At 39.0% G+C, this 20,072-nt stretch overlaps 1 protein-coding gene and 1 pseudogene across 1 annotated transcript in view; one reads left to right on the top strand and one right to left on the bottom strand.

Moving 5' to 3' along the window:
- The first annotated feature begins 775 nt into the window (after window positions 1–775).
- LOC138037189 (mediator of RNA polymerase II transcription subunit 27-like) lies at window positions 776–14,740 on the top strand (annotated as a pseudogene).
- A 900-nt stretch (window positions 14,741–15,640) lies between these two features.
- Window positions 15,641–20,072, bottom strand: part of LOC138019347 (TNF receptor-associated factor 2-like) — a 46,169-nt gene continuing 41,737 nt past the window's right edge. The window contains exon 10 of the mRNA XM_068866135.1: window positions 15,641–16,121. The gene's annotated coding sequence lies outside the window, so the exon portion shown is untranslated. The remainder of the gene's footprint in view (window positions 16,122–20,072) is intronic.

Genomic DNA, 20,072 nt, shown 5'->3' with positions numbered 1-20,072 from the left:
CAAACCAAGTTTCACGTTCCTGCGGTATGTGAACATATGTTCTTCTGCGGCTATGTCTGGCGATAATAGTTTGCAAACGCCGAAGAAAACATATACATCGTCTGTCATAAGTTGCTGTAGATTGTGCGGTTCAGTCAAAGACGCTTTACATTGTAAAAATCTGTTCAAGAAGGCCACTGAAGAATTGCTCGCCTTAGCCGAGGCTGTGTTTGGAGGATCTTTACAACGCCATGAATTAAGGCCACAAACGCGACAAACACGACAAATTCCTTGTTTAGAGAGGACCCCTCCCTAGTGTTTTCAATTGTCTCGGAAGCACGTGATCAGACCCTACCAGGGTCTCTCCTCGCTCGAGAGACCCTGGGAACGAGGTTGTAGAAAATAGGTCACCTAGTTCAACGAAACTGAGCTCCTCACAAGTCAGAATAACTTCCGGTCTGACTAATCTAGGATTGCCTTCCAATTGTCTCACTCTTCAATCGCAAGAAGATTGAAAGTCTTTCCCATAAGGTCCAGTACTCAATGAATGCTTGCTAATAACGACGGTTTCCATGCTTAATGCACGAACCAAAATTCCACGTATCAGACAGCTGGAGTTGTCCTCACATTGCAAACCTCATATTAACCACTGTCTAGAAAGTATCGGACTGTTCAGAGCGCAAGAAATAGGAATACGAATAGGAATAGTTTAAAATGTCTTAAAGATATTATTTTCTTTCTAGGCAAAACTTGTCGATTAAGTCAGCGGCTATCGGTATCAGGGCTAAACACGAAGATGGCGAGAAGAGTGGAGGATTGCATTTCGACTGCGAATCATTTAAGATCGACGGTCAACAAAGTTTTTCAGGATCTTGCAAATAACTCTTGTGCAACTAATCAATCACCCATTGATACTTCTGAGTCTATTAACGTAGTAAATAGTGTTCAAACCTTGAGGAAAAATCTTGTTGGTGTCTACAAAGCGCTGAGGTATTTTTATGAGTCTTCTCTTTTGCACAGACATGTTGATGTTCTGGAGAAGGATATACATTTTAGTGGTTGTTTACCATCATAGTTAGTAGAGGAGCACCTTTAGTAACTATGTCACCATTTACCAAAAAAAAACGGAAATTTTGGTTGGAATGTAAATGGTAAGCCTATTTTGGTCTTCCCAAACGGAAAATTGCCTGAGAAAAATGGAGTTTCTTGAAAGGTAGTCCAAAATTCCCAAACGAAATATTCAAACGGAAAACGTGTTTACCATTTGCATTCACCCATGATTTAGCCTCCCTCTAGACTCCCTCCGTAAACTTGAACGGATTTTGTAAATGGTACATGCCGATCCCAACTGAATTTCCCATTCGGGAGTTTTTAATTACCATTTGAACAAACCTATTACCAACCGGTTTCTGCTTGTAAATGGTAAACAACCTTTGAAATAGCAGGGTTATTTCCCATAGAATGAATTTGCAACTTTCTAACCCTAACCACTACCAAGATTTGACATTCGTAATCCTGCATGACTTGTTGTTCATTGACCTTATGTTAAATTCTGTTACTAAACGAAAATATGCTGTATGTCAACTTTTCTGTCTTAATAGTCATTTAGACAAAGCAATTGATGGACTCTCCTCATCAGAAAGCCGATCTCTTTCATTGGGAAATACCGGTCTTTTAAGTTTAGACCCAGTTGAGGATAGAACTGCACTCTATGACAAGCTTAGCTAGAAACATATGACTGGCATGAAAAGGTACCTTTGGTGTTGAACATTTTATTTAGTGTTAGACAGATCTTGCCCACTTTATGCAAATAATTTTTTATTTGGTCGGTACATCTGACAACTAAAACGAGGAATGATCTAAAATGACGTAAAATGACCTAACATGATCTGAAATGACCTAAAATGAGGTACAGCGGTATCTAAAATGATATAAAATGATCTAAAATGAGCTACAACGATATCTTAAATGACCTAAAATGAGCTACAATGGTATCTAAAGTGACCTAAAATGAGTAGGTATTTCTGGGTCATTTTAGATCATTTTAGATACCGCTGTAGCACATTTTACAAAATGTAGGTCATTTTAGATACTGTTGTAGCTCATTTTAGGTCATTTTAGATCATTTAGGTCATTCCTTGTTTTAGGGACTATGTATCTCTGACCCCAAGTTCATGGACTACCCAGATAGACCAGCCTTCATGGATTCCCAAATATGGACTAGTGATGGACTACCTAAAATGGGGTACCTTCATAAAGAACGTTTAATACAAAGATCAGTCAAACTATATTAAAAACAATGGCTTCAATGAACATCCTAAAACAAACACAAACTGAAGTTGGAATTAAAGAACAAATCGACAGCAAATTAAAAAAAAATTCTCCATTTTTTTTCCTGCAAACTAACAGATAGTCCTATTTATGAAATGTACTGTTTTCTTTAACACAAATTGAGAACACAGCCAGTAGAAGTGGAGGTATTACTGGTAACGACTCAATACGACTACCTGACTGTGATTTCCTGTTCTATTGCAAAGTACAAAATCAAATCAAATGATTTGGCGAGGGAAATTATTTGATTTCGCGAGTGTACGATTTGACCAGCTGTTAATATCATTCTTATGCCTTTCTTTGGTATATGGGAAAGAAAAGGGATCATTGTAATAATATTATTTAATATTATTTTGTTGACCAAATGCAAGAATTTTTTCATCATTATTGTTAAACTTTTTATCTTTGTGCAAATAAGTCTTAGTAGCACAGAAAAATTAAAAGAAGTTGACTGTAAAGTGAGGCTTATCAGCTATTATGCCCAAAGATAAAAGAATAATAATTTTTTGGTGGCTATTTTTGTGTTTGGTGTGTCGCTTAGAACTTAACACATTGAACGTGGTTCAGTGTTGTCTGTACTCTTATCGACAATGATATTCGTAATCACAGTGGTCAAAATGTCAACGTCAAATTCATTTAAAAGAAACTGTTTGTTTTAGGGATGACCAAGATCCTGATGCAAAGAAAGAGCGGGTGTTGTTCATAACTTTCTCGCAATACGATTGGTTTATTTCCCAAAATGAGCATTCCTGATTGGCCATTAAATTGCACGACACATTGACACGAGCATGATGAGAGCATGACGTGAGCAGCGTTGTCAGCGTTGTCAAATTAGCCAATCAGAAATCAGACAAAAACCAAAAAAATCCCTGTTATTTTCTTTTTTCCCCCGTAAATAGCTCACCTTAGAAGCCCAGCAGGCACTGTCATGTTTAAAAAGACACCGATCATCACCAGTACAAATTTTCGATGGAGCAACCACTGCAAAGACAGCAAAGGCCAACTTAAGAGGGTAAATAAATAACTGTCAGTGTTAGGAGCTTTTTTAGAATTATTTTGTCCTGTTTCTGATTTTGTTCATTTTTGTTGCCTAATAGTGTAAATACATGTATGGACTGCAATAAGTATTATTGACATTAGAATAATGTAAGTTTTTTTTTTACTTGGTTGAGGCCCAAATCCGGACAACAAATTGGACATATCCAAAGAAGCAAAACATAGTTACCGTAATATCTGGCTGATTGCCCGCGCAGCACATTGCCCGCACTGGCACATTTTTTGTTGTTTGACGAAGATAAATGCAACAGATTACCCGCACTGGGCTATAACCCAGCTCCCCTTTGAAATTCGGGCTTGTTCTGGTGTTAATCTTCTAAAATCTAAGTTGAAAACGTTTTTTTTTTATATTTCATCATATTTGTTTTTGTTTTCATTTCTTTTTAAGATGTGTGTGCTATAAATTCCTGATATGTACAGTTGTGGTATATGTAAGCTGGTAAAAACTTGATTAATTATATTCTTATGTCCTTTTTTACATTGTAAAGCACTTAGAACAGCAATGTATAAGCTCTATATATAATTCCATAATAATAATAATAATAATAATAATAATAATAATAATAATAATAATAAATAATAATAATTAATAATAATAATAATGATAATAATAATAAGTATTAATTAAAACTTCACAATAATTAGTTACAAGATTAAGAAGGCTAAAAGAAATTGAATATTTACATAATTATTACATTCAATTATTTAAATTTTACAATAAATAGTATTCTGATTTAAAAAAAAAACACGATTTGATAAACCACAAAAACTATATTACATAAAAATGTATATATGAAAATTATAGGACCTAGATTTTGGCATGGCATCTATCTAATTCAAAGTCCACTTCTTGAACATTACTTCTAATAATGATAATAATAATAATAATAATAATAATAATAATAATAATAATAATAATAATAATAATAATAATAATAATGGCTGCGAGTAGTGCAGACGTGCTTCGTCCCTTGCGTTGGAAATTTGCTTCTGCACGAAAGTGAGCCAAGCTTGGAGCACCAGTACACATTCAGAGGAGTATTTTATACTTTGTGTTTTGTCTAACTGAGAGAAGTGAGACTGTAGGTGTCTCCTGGCACGGAAATTTGAGTCATTAGTTTGAATGTTTGAGTTCGTTTACTGTTGCGTTCACTACGACAAATGGAGGTGACGAGTGGGGTAGATGTTCAAGAAAAAACAAGGCGGAAGATAAAATGGACGAAGGAAATGAATGAAGCGGTGTTAAGCTGTAAGCACAAGGCTCGGATCCTAGTGAAGTCTGATGAGGAACCATTATCAGAGAGCGGACGTAAAAGGGGATATATGCAAGTGATGAATGAGATGTGGGATGGTATGGGTTATGAGGACTTTGGTTTAACAAGCCAAAACCTGAGAGATCAGGCTGCTCGCTTGGAAAAGTGGATGGGGGATGCTACTAGTAGTATCATCAGGCGAATTGGAAAACGAAAGCAGAATGGTTTAATAGACAGCAATTATGGAGAATCAGAACAGCGCGACGGTAAATGCCAGTCAGTGCGAAATGGTAATAAAATCTTCAAAGTACACAGGATCAGACTGTAATTCCATTGGGACCAGTTAATACTCTTACCGAGGAGAAACACGATCTATTGGAAAAGGCGTTACGATTATTCCCATCGGTGAATCTTCAACCAGGCGATTACACCAGCCGTGGGTTTGACACCAGAATAAAAGAAAAGCCCTCTGGGAATGAAATCAATATAATCAACAAGACTGTTGGCGAAATAATGAGTCAAACCCAGTCCTCCCTGTGGAAAACCCTTTCGGATACCTATGGGTAGTTAATTGCGCTTTATACTTGGCTGTCATAGCGTTTCTGCTCATTAAGGGTTGGAGAAAAGAACACACCATGCGGACTGACAGTGGAAAAAGGCATAGTGACAAATATAAGAGAGAATTTGAAAAGAACATGACGGAGTTGAGAAAAAGAATATCGATTGCAAAGGCTGAGTTAGAGCGAATCAGGGAAAACAGAAAGAACACCAAGAAAGGAAGAAAAAACAGGACTATTTTGATGGAAGAATGTAAAAAGATCCGATCTCTTCTTCTGAACTGATTAATTATAAAGTCACAGTTACGTAAACTAAAGGATGGATATACCAGAGGAAAAAAGGTTCATGAAGCAAGATCTATTAACCGGCAGTTCAATCAAGATACAAGGAAAGTTTACGCACATTTCAGGGCGCTGTGCAGTGAAGACGAGGAGCGACCTAAATATCAGAGTACCTCTAGCAATCGCTCTGGGTGTGATAGTGAAGAGAGATTTGAGAACATTGAGGATGCAACCAATTTCTGGATAGAGTTATGGGAGACGAGAGGGACTGGGAACAAGGAAGCAGAATGGCTCAGTAAGATCAAGGAAGCAATTGCTAGGAAGCTTCCAGTGCCTTCGGAGGGGTCCTGGAGGTTAGAGTGCTCTGAGGCGGTCAAGTGTTTACTCAAGAAAAGAAACTGGAGCGCCCTAGGGCCTGACCGCCTTGTTAACTATTGGTGGAAGCGCATGCATGTGCTGCATGAGGGGATCACTAAAGCCTTCGTTGCCATTTCTGAAAGCACCGAGGAATATCCCACTTGGTTTTCTGAGGGAAAAACGCTACTCATCCCTAAACCAGGTGAATTCAGCAGCGAGAATCAGCGACCAATAACGTGCTTAAATAACATCTACAAATGGTTCACGTCGTGCCTTCAGATACCAATGGACAATCATTTGAGTGAATTCGACCTGATGGAGACCTCTCGTGGACAAAGGGGAGCAAGATTGGGCTGCAGTGGGACGTCAGACAATCTTATGATTGACAGAATCGTGACGTCACAGAGGAAAACGAAACCTAAGCATGGCTTGGGTAGACGTAAAGAAGGCTTATGACTTGGTGGATCACAGCTGGCTGCTTGAAATTATGGAAGTTCACCGCCCTGGCTTTGTAGAGTCATGAGATTCTTAGTTGCTAGCTGGAATACTAGGATTATTACTACCACCAAACGTGGTCCCGAAACCTCTCGTTGTATTCGATTTAACAGGGGATTGCCGCAGGGAGACTCACTCTGCCCGCGCCTCTTTACGCTATATTTAAATCCAATAGCCTGGTCACTGGAAGCTACTGAGGGATATAAGTTGTCGAAGCCTATAAGCGCCAAGGTATCCTATTTAATGTATATTGATGATCTGAAAGTGTTTGCGTCCTCTGAAGCTAAGCTCAACAGAGTTTTAAAATCTACCAGTGACGCCTTGGAGGACATTGGACTAACATGGAATCCTAAGAAATGCAATGTGATTCATGTGAGGAAAGGGGTTCAAGTGCATGATGCAGCAGGTGTGAGGTTAGGTCACGAGGGGGTCGTGGAAAGCCTGGACGCGAGTTCTAGTTACAAGTTTCTAGGGGTGAGAGAGTCTGTGATGCAGGATGAGAAGCTGGCATTAGAATGTGCGGCAAAGGCTTACCTGCAAAGGTTGTCATTAATTTGGAGTAGCCCTTTGTCTGATTCCAACCGTGTGACTGCAAGTAACCAGTTTGCTCTTCCAGTCCTCTCCTATTTGATGTGGACTCAGCATTGGCCTATTACAGAGATTAGAGTGATCGACAGAGAGGCAAGAAAGATAACATGTGAGAACGGAGGGAAGCATCCGCTAAGTTCGACGGCTATGTTGTATCTACCCAGGGACAAGGGTGGGCGTGGCCTACGCGCAATTGAGCAAGAATACAAGCTAACAAAAATCAAATCTGCAATTAAGCTGTATGAGAATACAGATCCTACCATGAGGTTAGTTCAGAAATTTGAATAGAGGGCGAGTTAGAAGGGATTCACTTCGTTGGTTAAGGAGGCATGCAAGTACGCGGAGGAGCTGGACACGGGTTTGACTTTGAACCATCCGAACCCGTCATGCAGCCCGCGCCAAGCACCGGATATAGAAATTCTAGGGAAGAAAGTTAAGGGTTATTTGAGGAGGACTGTGACGGAGAAGTTACAGGAAGAGATTGAGAGCGAGCAGTGGTGCGAAGATCTGAGCATGGATGAGTGTTTTGCTTGGTTACGGGAGTGGCCCTCAGCACCCACCCACACGATTACTGGGGTACTGGAGCTTTACGAACAGCTCACCCCTACTAGAGTGTATACAAAGATCAAGACAGGAACTCTTCACAAGGAGAGATCACGTGTAGGTTGTGCGGAGGCGCTGCAGAAACTCTTGCGCATGTTCTTGCGGGATGTCCTGCTTTAGCACAGTCCAAGTACTTGGAGCAACACAACGCTGCACTTAAGGTGCTGTTCTTTGAGGCGTGTAAAGACCTGCAGCTAGTGGACTCAGTACCACCATGGTACTCGGTAGTGGCACCCAAACCAGTGTACGAATCTCTGGAAGCTCAAGCTTACTGGGATGTACCAGAGTATGCCGAACAAAGCTATGTCAAGGCCAGAGTGGACGTCAGATTTGTGTATCACAGGAGGAAACGAGTCTGGGCAGTTGAAATGAGTTGCCCCTGGTTAGACAAACGTAGAAAAAAGGAGAGGGAGAAGACGGAAAAGTATGCTCCACTGCGCTGGGTGTTAAGGAAGCAGTACCCTGGCTATGTCGTGGAACAGTGCAACGTAGTGATTGATGTGCTAGGCGGTTGGTCTAAAGATTTAGAGAAAACAATAAAGAAACTTGTGGGCGCTAGAGGAAAGGAGGTTCTCAGAAGGATGCAGAAAGCTATTATCTCAAGTTCGCTTAACATAGCGCGGGCCTTCAAGGCCACCGTCAAATAATTTTACGAACTTTAGAAATTAGAGAGTATTAGGAAATTTTAAGGAATTTTTTTTAAATTTTTTTTTTAATTTAATTTTTTTTTAAAATTAGGATTTTAGGATTTAAGATTTAGGATTTTAAGGATTACTAAACTTACTCAGAAGCATTGTTGCTCATTGCAGTGATCTTTTTCAAGGAAAACTTTACAAGTTGCATGGAGGAAAAAATCTAAGACCACAATAAAATGTTCCAAAGAGAAAAAATAAAAGAAAAAGAAAAAGAAAAAGAAAAAGAAAAGACAAAGAGGAAGCAACGACCAGTGATCAGTAATTCCCAAAGAAATTCAAACTAGATGTTGTTACATCGAGGCAGATAATTTGCTCATGCTAATGCCAAGTGAAGCATTCTACCATTTGTTTTTTCATTTTAGAGATTTACAAAAGGCATTACAAGACTGTAAAACACTTTATCCTCTCTTAGAGTTGTGAAGGTCAACTTGTCATATTGGTGCTCATCTGGTTTTTGAGGTCAGTATCTCTTTAAATACCAATTTCCTAATCATTGTACATGTATAAGTACTTATATGAAGATTGTTAAATTCGTTTGAATATTTGTTTTCTCGTAGGAAAGGCAAAGAGATGCTACAATCAATTATTGGAAAATTAGAAACTCCTAGCAGAGACGGAGATAGGGACCAGTGATCAGTAATTCCCAAAGAAATTCAAACTGCAAGCAAAGCTTCTGTGTGAATGAGACCACAATTGTGTACAACAGACAGAAGTCAGACTACTTAGCCAAGTGCTGGAGCCTCACCAAATCACCAGAAAAACTCACTCGCACTTATCAATTTTTTTCCTTCTGTTTTCATTCCTACATAGGAGCTATTTTGTTCCTTATGATTTACAGTTGTTCCTTATGAAGACCTTATTTTTGTCAGGTCAAACATCAAGTAGGATTTCCATTGGCAAATGTTCTGAGAAATGCGCACAGATTGATCTCATATCGGTGCCACACAGTCCATTAGGACATACAGACACCCCAGGTGTCCGTATGTCTTAGTATTTTTAACACATTTTGTTAGGTGGTTGTTCCAAAGACCTTCAAGGCCATCATTGTGATGCGAATGACAGAAATTGACCACGTTTTAGTCAGAGGATTACAAGAAAGTCATTTGCTGGAAAAAGAGGTGATTTTTTTTTAAAAAAGACTGTAGTTCGCTAACAAGAGAAATCAACTTCATCAGACCCTTAATAGATAAAAAATTTAATTGCACTCTGTATGGAACATCGAGTCCCCATTTCGACACCGGCCTCGCACAATCGTAGGGTTCACTGGGAGAGAAATGCCGGGACTTTTAATGATAAGAATAGGTTACATTCTGAACATTCCATACTTTTTGTGAACCCTCCCCTCCCATTGGTACCCGCTTGAAGTATCTCAGTCTTCCTTTCTTACTGTATGCTGGTTCACTTCTTTGTTGAATGTAGGAACCTTGGCCACAGTCAGGGCATGCTGTGTTTAGAAAGGTAATTTAGTTATCACTTTTCGAGCAGTTTTCAATAGCCCTTTTCACGGTTAGTTTTTCTTATTTGCATTACAATGTAATCGAACGTGGATACGAGGCAATGTCGCGTTACAACTACAAAATAGCCCGAAATTGCCTCACATACATGCTAGATTATATTGTAATGCATATGAGAAAAACTAACCGTGAAAAGGGCTATTGTGTCGAAAGTAATTAGCGAATTGCTTTGGTTTTGCATTACTTCACTCAGTGATGGGTTCAAAGTTCTCGCGCCATTTTTTCAATCAATCACAAGTGAAACCAAAACCAATCGTGGCTCGAGCGTGCACATTTTCCCGCGCTTTGTGCCGGCTACATGTAATTACTTCGAGTTTTGATTGGTTTACTGGATAGACTCCGTTCCTTTTTGATTGGCCAAAGTAATTACTTTGGTTTTGGTTTTACGACACTCAATTGAAACTCGATCTATGAACTCAATTTATAATAAGGAACACATTGTAGGTTGGTTTTTAAAGGGAGAGTTTCACGTCTCTGCGCATAGGCAAACTGCACGTCAGCCCATTAAATTCCATTGTTATTGAAACAATCGAAAGCACTGATGCAGGAAACGGAAACAATCCCATAGTAATTGATTACTCATTGGAATTACTTTTGTAATCATTGCCTTTGTGTTATGAAGCTACTGCATGCGAATAGATTACTCGTGCCCAAATTTGGGCCTTAGTTATTCAGTGTATTTGCTTTAATACTCTCTGTGTTTAATTAACATCATCTGGTTCAGCAAGAAACCGCAAAATTTACAACTTCCATCGCTAAAGCTTGGACATGCGCAAAACCGTGAAGCTGTCGCTTTAAGGAGAGGGGAAAACTGGAGAGGGGAAAACCGGGGTGCCCGGAAAAAAAACCTCTCGGAGCAGGGGCCCATTTTTCGAAAGTCCCGAAACTTTTCAGGTGTCATAATTCCCCCTTACGAGGGAGAGGTTTTAAGTCATCAAATTTCACAACCGTTTTGCCTTTCGTGACTTTCAAAACATGTTAAATCGCTTTTCGGGACGTTCAAAAAACTGCCCCCATACTCAACGTATATGTGACGCCAATGCAAGTCCGAGGCACATTGGTGGGAGGTGAGTTCTCTCACCACCGCACCATCCCTGCTCCCTTCCTCATAAAGAGGAAGTCTCAAAAGATTGGGAATTTTACAGTTGTCTTCGGGATTTTGTCCTTGAACAAAAAGATCATTATGGTCTTGATATGACAACACACGTTGACATTATCAAAAAGACGAAATTAGCGAATACAAACAACAAGCCGATTTATGTGCGAGCAATAATTCTTAGCTACATACCAATCCAAGTCAAGGGATCCCCTTTGCATAAGGTACATTTTAGTCCTTCCTCATTTCAATCACCGGGGCTCTTTGCTATCCCAACCCAGCCTGTCGGGTGATATTTTCATTAACAGGAAGTTAAAGCAATTAGGGCGGCAACGGAAACTTTAACGCCACAAAAAAGTGGTTGAACAAACAACAACAGCAACAATATTATTGTGCGAATCTGAAAACCGTGAACACGTTGATTTGATTTTGACATTTCTAATTGTGCAGCAACCATGCAATTAGAACTGGTTGCGGTTTAGTTTTCTAGCGGGTTTGGCTTTTTCTTTGAAACACAATAACATCTCATAAATATTTGTAGTGTTCACGGTTTTCGCATTTTCACAGTAAACGGAAGAGAGAAATGATCCTCGTACTTACCTGGACAATTTTTAAGAATTTTCCATTTATAGGCATCTGAAAAATTTAGCTGGCTCCAACGTCTATAGGAGAGAATTGATTTAATTGTCCAGATAAGTGGAAGGGTCATTTCTCTCTTTCTTCAATAGCACGCACTTCAAATATGTACATTTCTTTCATGTAAAAAAATGTTAATGCTTTGTTTGTAGTGGAAGTGCACTTAACTATTAGTATATGTAATCACATGATTTCGAGTGCAATTTGGAATAAATAAGCACGAGTAGATTTTTTCAAAGACGACCAAAATTAGTCTTGGAAAAAATTTACAAGTGCTCATTTATTCCAAATTTCACGAGAAAAATCATGTGATTACGTATTAAAGATATGAAAAAATTCGAGATGGTTAAGCACAAGAAACACACGCGTATCACGCAATCAGGGAAAAATTGCGCCATCCAGGGCGCGCGCTAGATTTGAAAACAAAAGATTTGATTGGTTCTGACCAGACACTATTTTTTATTAGCCAATCATAATCCAGAATTTCGATGCGTAATTTGCACTGGTATTACACTTCTTGCACTGTGTTTCACTTAAACTACACTGTTCTCAGCCAATCAGAATCGAGTATTTTTTTCATGTGTATTATTAAGCTAGTTAACAGGTACCCCACTTTTTAATAATCTGAAAGACCCAATTCAAACTTAACAGAAAGAGGCAGCCAGTTAGCTATTTTGGCTATTTACAAAGCGTGGTAGTGTTGAATCCGGGACAACCCGAAACAAATCCCAACCAGAGGTTAGAACGGTATTTTATCCCGGGACAACCGCATGCAAACCCAACGTCCTAATCTCTGGACCACACCGCGCACCTCCTTTCATCAAATCAAATTTATTAACCTGCTCCCAGCTATGTGGCTTTATAAGGAAGGATTACCACCCTGGTCAGAGTTCTTCTCTGTCCTTGTGTGGGTCCATTTCCATTCGTAGGGCTAACGCTCACATGGTTCATATTGGGTAGAAACTTAGCACTTCACATTACACTCTAATCAGTTAAGTATGTTCAAGTATAAGTGCTACAGGGCCAACGTTTGCAAAAACGTAATCCTTCCTTGTACTTGTTCATGTTCATTGCCGTGACTTTAAAATCTTCAGTTCTCAGGGCCTTCTCCCGTCTGACGTTGTAGCTCAGTCGATATAGCAGCTGTGATCTAACCCGAAGGTCGTGGGTTAATTTCCCACCCTGGTCAGAGTTTTTCTCTGTCCTTGTGTGGGCACATTTCCATCAGTAGCGCTAACGCTCACATGGTTCATATTGGGTAGATACTTAGTACTTCACATTACACTCTAATCAGTTAAGTATGTGGCTTCATAGCTCAGTTGGTAGATAAGCATTGCACCAGCATCGCTGAGGTCAAAGGTTGGAATCCCGTTGAACCCACCTGAATTTTTCATGTGTCAAAAAGAGACAGTTGCTTAAATTGTCCAGCTTAGTGCGAGGATCATATCCGATTTCCTTTTAACTTTCAGATTATGGATTATGCCACCTCTGTAATGCTCCATTACTACTCTACTACCGATCCCACTGCACAAATTCGAGGCATCCTGGTGAGATGAACGAAATTTTGGTTCATACTATATTTTATTTTTCTGTTAAGAATTCTTCTTGTTCAAGAAACGAGAGCTAGTTTATAAATAGGCTGAATAAAGAGATAACTGAAGAACAAGATTGTCGCACAAGAACCAAACAGTATAGTGGGAATTTCAATTGGTCTCTGCAACCTGTTTGTAAACTGAGCTCCTTTTAAGGAAGATATCAGAAAGCAGCCGCAAAATTCTTACTGATAAAGTTACTTTGGAGCCTCAGAGAATCGAGGTCTCTTCCATACCGTCACTAAGTTAGATTACGTGGAAACAGAACATACTCGATTAAAATGTATGTGCTCTTGTTTATTTGCGTCGATAACTTGATTTTATCTCTCCAGAACCCACCTGACTTTTTTTTGGCCATCGCAAAAAATAAAAAAAAAATGAAAATAAAAAATATTTATTGATAATAAAATGAAAATATCGAGCCAATATCGAGAAAAAAGAAGCCGGTGGATGCAAGTATACTTGGTCATTGGTGCTTTGATAGAACTCGTGTCAGGTAAGGTTCTGTTATGGTGGCATGTGAATTACCGCCTACTGTACCATTTTCTTTTATGTCATTAACACTTCCTTTTATGGCAAAAATTACCTCGTTAACCCCAATTTTTTTACTGGTAGGAATTATTCAGAACGCGAGGATGGAACTTGCTGCAGCCAGAGTTAAACAGGTAACTAGGTTCCATTTTAAATTTTCAAGGTTGGAACAAGGTCTAACTTGTTCAGATGTTCCTGATAAACAAATAAACCTGATAAACAAAACTGAACTTGAACTTGAACCTTGTGAATGAAAATGATGGACCTTCCAGGAAAAGTTACATTTGGTATCATTTTGACTTGCAGAGATGGTTAAATAGCTTCAATGGCGTTTTCTCTACGAAATGCACTAGCTATGGAAATCACTTGAAGGAAGAAGAGGAAAATGTGTTATTGCCTCCATGTTGGCGAACTTATCATGATCTTTCTCCGTATCATTACCAATGCAGGCCTTAACTAACGATCCCACCTCAAAACTGTAACCAGTCTGCGAGAGACAACCGGATCCAGTTGAGCATCCTCAGGAAGTTCAAGAATGTAGTCAGGATGGTTCGAGTGCAGTATTGAAGAGCTCAAGCAAAGAGAGCGACGTTGACGAGAATGGCAATGGCACGCAGTCTTCACGTGCGTTTCCCAATGAGGTCATTGTTTAGCGTTCTCCTCCTGCTGTCTCCCTTAGGTGGCATCGTGGTCCAGTGGTTAGGGCGCCAGATTGACATTCAGTTGCTGTGTTCAAATCCCGCTCTTGCTAGTGTTTGGATTTGTCTTCGGTGATTCCGAGTTCAACTCAAGTCTGAGTTGGATTACGGGATCGGGTTACCGAGCTATCAAGATAAAGCTAATCAGATCATCTAACAAAACTTTTTTCCGCTTTTCGAGATTTAGGTCACATTTCCATTTCTAGTCACGTTCTTATTCAGCTTCTGTACATTGTGTGGCTTAGGCGAGCGCGCCCAACAGACAACCCTTTCGAGCTTCCTTAAGGTCCCACAGAATTTGTAAACTAGGTTTGTGAGACGGGGCTAACGAAGAGACTGACCTGAAGGTTTCAACCTATTTGCAGATATAGTTACGGAAGTAAACGTTCTCCTCAGTTATTTTAAGTTCCTGAGGTTTGGTCCCGCCGGCGATCTTTCATGGGGTACGTAGTTCGATGTGCAACCAACCCTGTTGGCGACAGCAGAGCTATAAAGTAGTAATTTGAACTGAAAGGCATGGGTCTATTCTCGATTTTACGACAAACTGCTTTGCATTCCCGTTTTCAAAGAAATGTTGCATTGCAAAACAGTTTTTGACATAAAATCGAGAATAGACCCATGACTTGATTGATTGATTGATTGATCAGTTTACTTACCCCTCTTGCAGCTACAGCTGAATTGCAAGGGCACCAGCAACCATATTATTGATATTTATTAGTACAAAAATTGTTCATCCGTTCAGTCCTGGCAACTACTTTAACACTGCTATTTACAACAGAGCCAGAGCGAAGAGAATGCCCATGGCGGGTTTCAGGGGGAATGGGTATTATGTTTGAAAGAAAACCTTTATCTCGGAAATTCTGCATTAACTTTTGGCATGATTTTTCCCGCCTTTGACTTAGGGGCAGCAAGCTTGAACGGCTAAGGGCTACATCATATGGCAGCCCAGGGAAAATAATGTTAAATGCCTTCTTTTGTATCAATTCTAGGGTTTTGCTAAGATAAACCAGAAGGTCTGCTTAGACGGTTGCTGCATATTCAATAAGTGATCTAACCAGGCTACAGTATACTTGAACCAAATCCTGGCAGGCCACGCCACATTTCCTTAGCGCTCTCAATGCGTATAAACGCTTATTAGCTTTTGCAAGGACATATTCACAATGCTTATTCCAGGAAAGGTCACTAGAAATAAATACACCTAACAACTTATAGTGACCAACCCTCTCAATTACACGGCCAGATAAACACAGGGGAGTTGCCGGGAAGGGCTGATATTGCAGGAAACTAAATATGATGCACATCGTCACGTTCGTGGGTCTAAATTACTGCTAGTTTTGATAACTTTGCGCGTTTTGCGCGACATATGATAAAACATCTTTGCTTTTGGTGGGGAGATTAATATTGTAGACGAAAACTGTTTGAGTTTAGGTGTACAGTTTCAGCCTAGAATTGTCCCGAAGACTATGAGTAAATACACGCAGTTTTTTCCAATTGTAGCACATTTTACATGATAAAAGCAGCAAGATATTCCTTTGCGTGATACTAGTCTTGTTGTAAATGCAGTCCTTAAAATCTGACCATTTCGGCTAGCTATGGCTATTTAACAAACTTGGCAGCCTCTAAAGATGCAATCGTAATCCGTACTTTTAAGAGTCCAGGTGTGTGAGGTACTTGTGAAGATACCAGTGCTGTAACTTTGCAATTTTGCGCTTTGCACTAAATGGACGTGCTGTTGGGCGGTTGAGTGCTATAACGTTCACTAAGACACGCCTAATGTTAACAACTCTATCTGTGCCTTAATTCGCTGCTGCTCTTCAAACTGGCGGCAAGTCTTCTGTACAGTAAATAGGCTTCCTGTCTGAAATTAAGTGAATAAAAGCCACATCATGAAGATCATTTTTTAAAGACCTGAAAAGGCTCTAGCATTCGTAAACGCTGAGTCTACTCCGTTCTGGAGGAGTCACAAGGATTACACAATTAAATTAAGATAAGGTTTACGTTATTTAGTAACGAAAGAGATGCTTTCATCAGTTTCGCTTCCAGTGATCTTAGTGTTTCAGGCAATCTGATTGGTTCGCTATCTCGGAGTAATTGAGCATTATTAACTCCCTACGGAGTGAATAATGCTTGATCCAAACAAAACAAAATGGCCGGCGTAAACTCGCCAGCATTTATGAATCGGAAATATTGAGAATATATGATGATGCTGTGCTACAGAAGACAAAGAAGGCCACAAAATTTGGCCTGAAAGTTTTCAAAGATAAGAGAAGAGTTCATACTTTTGCCAACCAGTGTTTGACGTCGTTTTCCCAGGTAATTATTGCTGAAAATTAAACAATCTTCACGCCAACAATTTGTTTCACTCGGAGTAATTCTCTCTTGTAGGGCTGGTCGCCCACCAAAACGAATTTCTTAGTGAAATCGAGGAATTAAAAAAATGTTTAAGAAAGTTCCACATGGTTGCAAGGAAACAAGACGGGTCATCTTACAACAAACGCTCACCTCAATTAGAGCCAGCATTTCATGTGGACCCTTTACCAACTGCACTTTCAATTTCCATTTCAAATGAACCTCAAAAACTTTGATGGAACGTTGAAAATGTTTTAACAAGCAGACTTTCGATTTAGATTGCTGATTTAAACGGTGCTAAATGACCATTTTGCTGTTTGTGACGAGGATTTTAACGAAGGTTATTTAGATTTGCCATGTTTGAAGCTTCTGTAAACACTTTCGCGCATTCTTTGTGCGGATTGCACGTTTTCTACGCGTGAATTGAGATGCCAATTAAATCGACTTTGGATGGTTTTTTCCGCAATTGTTGTTGAGATCACTTCGTGAGTATATACTAAGGGTGCGTTCCTTTGGTACGATCCGAAAACGGCTCACTGATCCAAGATCACTTGGATCGTGGTGCATCAAAGGAACCGAAGAATCCTTTCCCAGAGTAGATTCATCGGTTCCTTTGATGCACCTTGATCCAAGTGATCTTGGATCAGTGATCCTTTTTCGGATCATCCCAAAGGAACGCACCCTAAAACAATTATTCTTTTCAATTTCGGCGAAAAGTGGCAGAATATTTACCTCGCCGCCTTGCGGCGCTCGGTAAATATTCTACCACTATTCACCTCGATTTCAAAGAATAATAGTTAAATATTCGTGATAACGCTCCGGTGAATTTGTCTTTCCTGTAGACAAACTCACATGTTTATTGGCACTTGTTGGTACGGTTTTTAGGGCAATCTCACGGTCTCACGATGTGGCACAAAAATCTCACGGTAAACAGATTCACAGGCCGATGAAATCCAATTTCCTTGATTTTTTTTAGTTCTGCCTTGTAAAATTGGTTTTCTGGCGTCAATAGGCCTTTTTGCAACAATTGATCACGTGAGGGTTTTTTTTATAAACACGATGATTCTGATGGTTTCATGAAATTATTCTTCCAGAAATAAAAAGACCAGCTCAAAATATGCTTCCATGCCGATTTTCGTAAGTATATCGTTTAAACTGGTGTTGTTACAGTTGAAAGAATTTATAAGGATTTGTGAGACTTGAGACTTGTCGGCGAAGTCATTTTAGGTGATTGGTATTTTCCCACGTTAGGGAAATGTGAAATCATTGATCCGTATCCGTTAGACATACTAATATTTAAAAATTTTGAAATAAAACAGTCATTGAAATCTGAAGTAAACTCAAAATTCAATCCATTTATCAAAGAGCATGGGTAAATGGCCGGTAAAAAGTTCTTGTGATATATCATGCCAACACAGCGGATCCTCGATTTAATCAAGTAAACAATATTCCTGAGCGTGGTTTATGACAAAAGCACTAAAAATGGATCGAAAATTACTTTAATACAACGAAAAACAAACAAATCACTCAGTGTTAAATCCTCAGAAACTCTCTAACACTGGTGCCACCACAATCTTTTTACTCTCACCTTCTTCATCTTTGTTTTCAACAGGTCCACGAGCTCTTATATTTCGCCTCGTTGTTGTCCAGAAGTAAAAGAAACAAAATGGAAACAAAAGCCATCTTGAGATGATTGATAAGCGTCGACGCATGTTTCGAAAGACCTCGTTTGTTTGACACATTCTTCAGTTGAGGAAAAGGCTTGAGCTCCTTTAGGCTTTATGAAGTTTTTCATAAACGTGTCTTAATATGCTTCACTTCGGATCACTGCTTTCACTGACTAACGTGACATCACTTTGTTCAGCGCATCAATGATGACACTTTTTTTTATAAGAATCTTTTTTTATAAGAACGTTAAGTCTTTCATAAACGTGTCTTAATATGCTTCACTTCGGATCACTGCTTTCACTGACTAACGTGACATCACTTTGTTCAGCGCATCAATGATGATGACACTTTTTTTTATAAGAATCTTTTTTATAAGAACGTTAAGGCTAGGAATTTTTTTAACCAAAATTTAAGAACGTGTTAAGAACATTCCTTAGGCTGAGCGCCGATCAAGAACGTTTTATCTTGTTCATTTGTATTTAAAATGAAAGCGTAAAATAAAGGTATGGTGAATAAATGTAAATTAAAACAAATACTTAAGGGCATGATTTGGACTTATTGCATGCTGCACACGTAAGGTTTGTAATAATGAGCAGTTCTTATTTATAAGAACCTTTGATAGGTTTCACGGTCATATTCATATACTATAGACCTATTCCATGTAAATTTAAGAACGTTTTAAGATTCACGTCGCCAAAATATAAAAGAACGTTCAGCGTCAGCTCCAAAATTAGACGTTCTTATAAACAAAAAAAAGAGTGTATACGTTCACGACAGCAGCCTCGAAGGTATTAGCGTCCTGCATTTATATAAGTAATGGTAGGTGCCAAACTCAGTGTTCCAAGCCCTGACGCTTTGTAAGAAACTAAATTAGAATATTTATTGTAGAATTTCATTATAGTACAGTACATGTTCAATATGCACTGCTCGCTGTTAGCAAAAGCTAGTCGAGGCGAGCAGTGATTGAGAGAACAAGTAGAGAAAGCTACATAGTTGTGTTTTACAAACAAAACATTACAGAACGTATTGGTAAGAAAATAACTAGTGTTCAAAGTATACATACAATCAACTAAGTAAGTATCATCTAAAATCAAATCAATACAAAGTGCAAATATAAGAAGCCAGAGAATTAAGATATTTTGTTATTAAGACAAATAAACCGATATAGTCATTTTCTTCTGAAAGTCTTTGGAGTAGGATATTGTGGATTTGATTTTAAAATTGGTTTTGAATAGATGGCGGTTTTCACGAAGTAAACTATTCCACATTTTTACACCATTTCTTGAAAAGGATTTATTTTTTTTGCCAAGTCTTGAGGGTTCAACAAAATCATGAGTGTGCGTGCATCTAATTAAGGTCAATCCTGGATAAATTAAGTGGAGTCACCTCTTGAAGATGACCTTGCTTTGTGTGGAACGGAAGGCTTGCTTAGCTTTAGAAGTGAATAAATTAGCAATATTAGGAGGCGATACTGAAGTTGTTAGATATACAGTACAGAAAAACGAGAAGAAAGAAAGTAGGGTACTGCATGAGAGGTACATTAGGCGGAGAGCACGTTTTTGGAGAATAAGAATTTTGCGTCCATGAGTCTTGGCGGTTCGGCGCCACGCGACTGTGCCATACAATAGATAAGGCTGAATAAATGAAATGTGCATGCGATGTAAAGTATAGGGGGTACGAAATGTATTAATCAGTCAATAATGCCAATTTTTAAACTTATTTTTGACGCTAAGTGGACAATGTGGTATTTCCACGAGAAATTTTCATCAATCAGCAGACCTGGATATTTGAC

Source organism: Montipora capricornis, chromosome 2 (genome assembly GCF_036669925.1).
Source record: "Montipora capricornis isolate CH-2021 chromosome 2, ASM3666992v2, whole genome shotgun sequence".
NCBI classification, from domain to species: Eukaryota; Metazoa; Cnidaria; class Anthozoa; order Scleractinia; family Acroporidae; genus Montipora; species Montipora capricornis.
Note: the sequence above shows the minus strand (reverse complement) of the source record. Positions and strands in the feature narration are given on the sequence as shown.